This window comes from Manacus vitellinus, unplaced genomic scaffold (assembly GCF_001715985.3).
Source record: "Manacus vitellinus isolate BGI_N305 unplaced genomic scaffold, ASM171598v3 scaffold_63_pilon, whole genome shotgun sequence".
NCBI lineage: Eukaryota > Metazoa > Chordata > Aves > Passeriformes > Pipridae > Manacus > Manacus vitellinus.
In genome coordinates, this window is record NW_021940711.1 from 111,170 (window position 1) to 117,696 (window position 6,527).

At 56.2% G+C, this 6,527-nt stretch overlaps 1 protein-coding gene across 1 annotated transcript in view; it reads right to left on the reverse strand.

Moving 5' to 3' along the window:
- The window catches only part of EPS8L2 (EPS8 like 2), a 48,376-nt gene extending 45,093 nt beyond the window's left edge, over positions 1–3,283 (reverse strand). The window contains exon 1 of the mRNA XM_008926468.3: positions 3,010–3,283. The gene's annotated coding sequence lies outside the window, so the exon portion shown is untranslated. The remainder of the gene's footprint in view (positions 1–3,009) is intronic.
- Between the last annotated feature and the right edge of the window lie 3,244 nt (positions 3,284–6,527).

Sequence of the window (6,527 nt, forward strand, 5' to 3'; positions counted from 1 at the left end):
GAGAACCTTTGTGGGAGATGGTTGTGAGAGGGGTTGTTTGGACCCTGCTCTGAAGGCAGGGATGGATGTGAGGGCAGAGCATCCTGAGCAGGGTCTGACTCTCTGCCAGATGGGCCGGAGCAGTTCAGCCTCTGCCATCACCCTCTTGCCTTGTGAGGGTCCCCTCATTCCACTGTGCCTGCAGGAACAGGCACCTCCAGCCTCGCTTGGTGCTTCCAACCAAATGAGGGCCCTGGCAGCTTGTCTGGGCACTTCAGGCCCTGTCCCAGGGCAGCTGAGCAGGCAGAGCCTGTGACTCCTCACCTCTTCCCAGGGGCTTTTGTTCTGTTCCTCAGCAGATCCTCAGTGGCAGTGAGCACGTTGCAGTAACGCCCTCGGGAGTACTTGGGGAGTGGGAACAAGGGCTGGGCTCTCCTGGGGAATTGCAGTGCAGGGGAATGGGGAAGATCTCCAAACCGGTCCAGCTCAGCTCCACACCCTTCCCTCCCTTCTTAATTGCCATTCCTCCTAATTTACCTGGATTATCAGGAAATAAAACGCCAGGGCTTTTTTGGTTACCCCCCTGGCAGTGTGCATTTCAGTTTTGGAGGCAGTACTGTCTCCAGCCCAGGAGAAAGGAAAACTCTCGCTCCCTTGGGAAAGGACAGACTCTTGCCTGTGACTGTGCACAGAGGTGGCCTTGTCCATGTGGGAACAGCATGACACCAATGTGTGGGATCAGCTCTCCCAGGATCCCCTTCCTCTCCTCCTTGATACCCATTTGATGCAGGAACACTAAATACTTTAGGGATGGGTGACAGCATATTTTTCCCTGAGCCTGACATTTCAAACCCTCTGCAAGTGGACAGAGATGCTATTCAGAGCCTCCCCACTCCATGAAAATCCTTAATGTTCCTCTCTGCTGTGTTCCTGACTGTGGTCTTGTGAGCATATGGAGATCTGGAGCCACACTGTGATCTCAGGCCTCCTGGACCTCCCTGGATCTCGTGTCCTGTGTCACTCAGGCATCGTACAGTGCCTGGCACCACTTGTGGTGGTGCACAGACAATGTAGTTGGACAAATGGAAGGCTTTCTGGAGGTACCATCCTTCCCCTCCCTTTGAGTGGGAGCCTTGAATAGCTCCTTGGCAGGCAGGTGGGTGTTTTCCTGGGCACCTGCTGAACCTTGGCCGAAGCAGGTGGCTCAGGAGGCTGTGCTGGCAGAGTCACATGGTGCTGGATCTGCTGGCACTGCCCTGCCAGGCAGACACCTCACTGCTGATAAAGCTTTACTGGAGGGCAGGAGACCGTCCCTGTCAGTCCGGGAAGTCAGTGGACTTCTTGGGGGTCACTAGGGCAGGCTCATAAGGTTTGACTGTTTTTAGAGGGTGATATTTTTATTGCCCAAGCAATAGAGGCCGTGCACTCCCATCTCCCCGGGGGAAGGGCAGCACTGACAGCACCTACAGAAAGGAGACTCAAGGCCAGACCAGCCCCACGCAAGGAGAAAAACACCGAGTCTTCCTCAGAGCCACAAACCTGCCCTGGTCCAGCACTCCACACCTTGGCATGGAAGGGAGAGAACAGAGTGCGACAGAGACACAGCTCCAAAGCACCCCCGGATCCAGCCCTCTGGGAATAATACTCCGAGAGTCCCTCATGCTCTCCGGGCTTATTTCATATGGATGTTTCTCAAGCCCACACAAGCCAACGCATTTGTTCTCCCTGTTTTACTCCTTCCTTTGTTGCCACAAGGACTGGAACCTCCTGAGTCCTGTGGTGCATTAGTACCTCTTCTGAACCTTTCATTTCCAGAATGATTCTGTGGCCCTACAGAAGTATTTTGTTTCCCAGCACATTCCAAGCACGTCCAAGCCTTGGTTTTAAACCGGGCCGAGCACCGACCTTTGCCTCTCACAGACACATTCCCACAGTGAATCCCAGCCCCGAATCTTCCCAGTCCTCCTTTAAAGGGCTCCTTGATTCAGCACCACTGCCTGCCCTTTCTGTCTGTGGAGGACTGATTTTCCTTCTTAATCAACTGAAAACTCCATCACGCAAGGAAATGGAGCCAGGAATGTGCTGCTGCTTGCGGCATCTGTGGGTGAAGCCCTGCGTGGGTCCCTGCTGTGTCAGCCGGGGGCTGAGCCTCTGGCTGTCATTATTTCTACTAAGAAAAAGTCCTTTTTAGGGGCAGATCCCAGCCCGGTGCTGGCGCTCCTGGACGAGCAACCGCCGATGGATCCGATCCCCGTGGCAGCGTTTCGGAGCAGCCCAGCAACGCAAGCGTTACTCCCCGTTGCCCTAATTACAGCGGGGCAATCACCGGATTTTACTCCTGTGCCGTGTCACAGTTACTTCCAGTATTTAAAAATAGTGACAGTCACATCATTCGTCCCTGAGCCTCGTGCTGGGTGCAGTTTGCACGGGCATTTTCCAGGCACAGAAGTGAAAGGGGACGGGAACGCTGCGCTCCGACTCTTAACGCAGAGGGAGGCAGAGCTGTCACGGCGGGGAGCGCGGCAGCTCCGAGCTTCCCTCCGTGCCCAAACAGGGTGGTGGGTCCTGCCAGGGTGGGGGCAGGGAGAACACACCCACCGAGAGCAGCGGCTCATCCGGGGGCCCGGCGGGGAACGGCGAAAATTCCACGCGTGTCCCAAAACGAGGAAACCCCGAGGTTTGCAAACAAACAGCTGCTCAAAAGTACGTCTCCAGACTTAATTAGGAACAACAAAAAAAGCCTCGTTCTGTGCCAAATGGACATTTTGCTGCCAAGAAAGTGCCACCTACTGGATCTCTCCCGGTGGGGAATCGCCAGGAGGGGAAACAAACGCAGAAAACGCAACACTGGGAAAAGTAAAGGTTTTTACCTTTTTTTATACTGTAGCAACAGAAAACTACCCAGATAGATCTCCCAGCCATAGCCCCTCCCCAGCCACACTCCCTCCACAGCGGAATCAGCCAGACTTTTGAAGTGGATAAATGTTGGGGAGGGGGATGTGAAGTTTTAGGTTTTGAGGAGGGACTCACCGGTGCTGAGAAGCCGCTCTCGTCTCCCGCAGTTCCCTCAGCTCCCGTGTGTTCTCTCCCAGTTTTCCGTGCCCTCCTAGTTAAATCCTGCTGCCATTCTCCAGCAGCCAAGCTCCCTCTGTTCCCTGCGCAGCTTGCGATCCCGGTGCCCCAGCCGCTGGAGGGGAGCCCGAGGCAGAGCCCACCCGGCACCCCGGCCTGGGGGTCCCCGTGCTTGGCTTCCTGCTGCCCTTTCCTCCCGGTGCCGCTCGCCCCGGTTGTCTGAGAGCAGGTGACAGAGGTTTCTTGGCAGAGCAGAGAGGAGGGGAGGGATGTGGAGGCAGCGAGAGGTGGAGCTGGGACCCGGAGCAACAGGTTACTGTGTAACCAGGGCTGGTGGCCCCAGGAGCGCCGGGGGCTGTGCGGCCTTCGCCCACTCCCCGGGCAAGGGGACCAAGAGCCCAGGGCGTGTTAAACTTCAGGTTTCCTGCACCCGAGAACATTTTGTACCCAGTGGGGAGGTTAAGGCGGCGAGGGGAGGTGAAGGAGTGCTTGGAGCTCGGTTTTCCGTCGCCGGTGAGGGAGGGGACGTGCTGCCCGATCGCCTCGTGGGGGAACAAGGCCCCTTTTGTGCAGCCCAGGGCTCTCCTCCGCACCGGCTCACGGGTTGTTTTCCTCCAGCGCCGCTCCTGCCTTCTCTCCCTTCCCTGATGTCTGCAGCAGGGAAAGGTGCCAGGAGATGGGGGGAGAGGGCAAAGTGTCCCCTCTCTCCCGGTCCCCAGAGCACTGAGGGGTGTGGGGGAGAGCATCCATCGGGGTACCCTCTCCATGGCACTGTGCTCCTTGGGGTTACCTGGCCATAAAGCCCCTCATCTTGCCCCAGCTCTTCCATGAAAGAGAGTAGGTTTAGGTTAAGTATTGGGAAGAAATTCTTCCCTGTGAGGGTGCTGAGGCCCTGACACAGGTTGCCCAGAGAAGCTGTGGCTGCCCCATCCCTGGTGAAGACCTAGTGCAGGCCCCTGTTGTTGCTCACACTGTGTGCCCCTGTACTTGTGTGCCAGAGAGAAACTGCACGTGACCCTTTCGGTCACAGAATCCTGGAACGGTTTGAGTTGGAAGGGACCTTCAAGCCCATCCAGTTCCACTCTCCTGCCACGGGCAGGGACACTTTCCACTATCCCAGGTTGCTCCAAGCGCCGGCCTTGGACACTTCCAGGGATGGGGCAGGGAGCAGCCTTGGCAGGGAGCATCCCTGTGCCACTGCAGTACCATCAGCCCTCCCTGGGGATGTCCAGGCCCCGTTATCAGTGTTGTCAGGAGAAAGACCACCCTCCCCTTCTCACCTGGGCCCCAGGTGGGGCACGGAGAAGGCAAGAGCAGCTTCTTGCTGGAGTGGCAGAGGTAGGACTTGAGCTCCAGCCCTTGTGCCAAGGCGAGTGTTGTTCCTGGGCACTCTGGGAAGGATTTTTAGAACCAGCAGTCTTATCACAGTATCTCTTGTTGCTCTTCTCTTGCTGTTCAAAAGCCAGAGGGAAATTTTAATAGCTGGCAAGGCCACTCTGGAGTTTCTGAGCCAGACTGCAGAGAGGATGTGTGAGCTGTGCTTGGGTCTGCCCTGCAGACCCTGTGTTTGGGGGCCCAGAGGGACCCTGGACTCTTAGAAACAGTCTCATGTGTGGGCAGACTTCTTACTTTTAAAGAAACAGTTTTGTAGTGCCCGGTTTCATTTGTCTTAAGATTTAACATTTTCTAAAATGATGGGGTCAGCTCATGAACTGATCATTAGGCTGGAAAATACCAGCTGTGTCATACTGACATGTCCATGGCAGGGTGGGATCCTTCTAGTTAGCCAGTCCTCTCCAAAAATCGGGGCTTTTGAGAGTGTTTTATTAAAGTGCTTGTGCCTGCAGGCCTCCACCCCACCCCCAGGGTGTGTGCTGAACCCCTGGCATGTACATCTAGAGAGACCCCCTGTCACCGGCCGGGAAGAAACAGCTGTGACTGTGACACGAGGGAAAGAAGGAAGGAAAAGGTTCCACCTCGGGACAGTCGTCTGGGGAAAGCCCGAGTTCCTTAACTGGACATTTGTGAGTTCCCTGCTGCTCCTGTTCTCTTGGAGGGGCTTGTGCCCAGCTCGCAGCCTGGCCCGTGTCCAGGCCCTGCTCCGAGGAGCCGCCCGGCTGAGTTCCTGCGGGAGGAATGTGCCGGGGGAGCCGGGCGGGAAGGGAGAGCCAGCTCCCGGCCTGACAGGGGCGATTTGGCAGCTCGCTTTGACAGGAGCACGACCTCTTCCGCCCGGCAGAGCGGCAATGATGCTCGGAGTGACGCGCCCGCCCGGCGCCCCAGCACCCTCCTCGCCGAGATCCCAGGGGAATGCACTGGGAAGACGCGGCCAGCCCTAGGAAATGCGGGATTTAGGGAATGCCAGCCACACCGCCGGGCGGAGGAAGGGATTGGGTCCAGCTGAAGGGAAGTGCAGTGGGAATGTCAGCTGTGCCCGGCCAGAAGAGTTTGTGCAGGAGATCCCCACTCCCTGAAGTGCATCACCGGGGTTTTCAGTAGGACTGCTGGGCTGGGCTCACATTCCTGGGATGCAGACAGGGAGTTGGCAGGATTCTGTTTTAAGGCACTGCCTGCCATCCAGCTCCACATGCACAGTGCAGACAGGGCTCCTGTGAGCTGCTGTGCCCGCAGCAAATCTCTAACTGTGAGCAGGGAGGCAACTTTTCCTCTGGGCAGGGAAGGAAACCACAACGGAGCTTATTACACCTTCCCTGCAACAGCTGGTGCCGGTCGAGCTGGGCCAGAGGCAACTGTGGAATCATGGAATGGTTCAATGGCGGTTCCAGCCTCCGCTCCCAGGTGTGGAACCGACCGAGTGCAATCCTCAGCCTCCCTCCTTCCCTGAGCACTGGGCTGCTCCAGCTGGGGTCTGTTGTTGTTCCTGCCTGCTGAGGGACATTACAAAGTCATGGAGAAATAACACCCGATCTCCCAGTATCTCCAAGCTGGAAATCCCAGGGGGCTGACTTTCCTTTTGGGATCAGCCTTTTAAATCAGGTTGGCGGCAGACACCCCTGGGATGGCTCGAGAACAAAGACTTGTCAAGTAAACACCACCCAAACCCAGCTCCTCAAAATGTGTGTTCCTCTCAATTTTTAATGCTGTTTGCATCCAACTTGCTTGTCCTGTTTCAGAAGGGCTGGGCCACATAATTAAAAGCTCCAGTGATTTTATGTCTGGCAAATGTCATCAATGGCTTCACTATGTGTTCCCTGCTTCTCTGAGCAGTGGGAACGGTTTGGAAAGGAGATCCTGTTTAGGGGAACTCTCTGAAGCTGATTCACTTTGAGTCTTTGTACCAGCTCAGCATGGAGGGATGCTGTCATGGAATCAGGGTCAGCAGCATAATGGCAATTCCCACTGAAAGCCTGGAAATACCCGAGATGAAGGAGTTGTCTGAAGCTTCCAGACTTCATCCTTCATCACGGAGTGAAGGGCTGTCAGCAGCAGCAGTACCCAGAAAACAGTTCATGGAC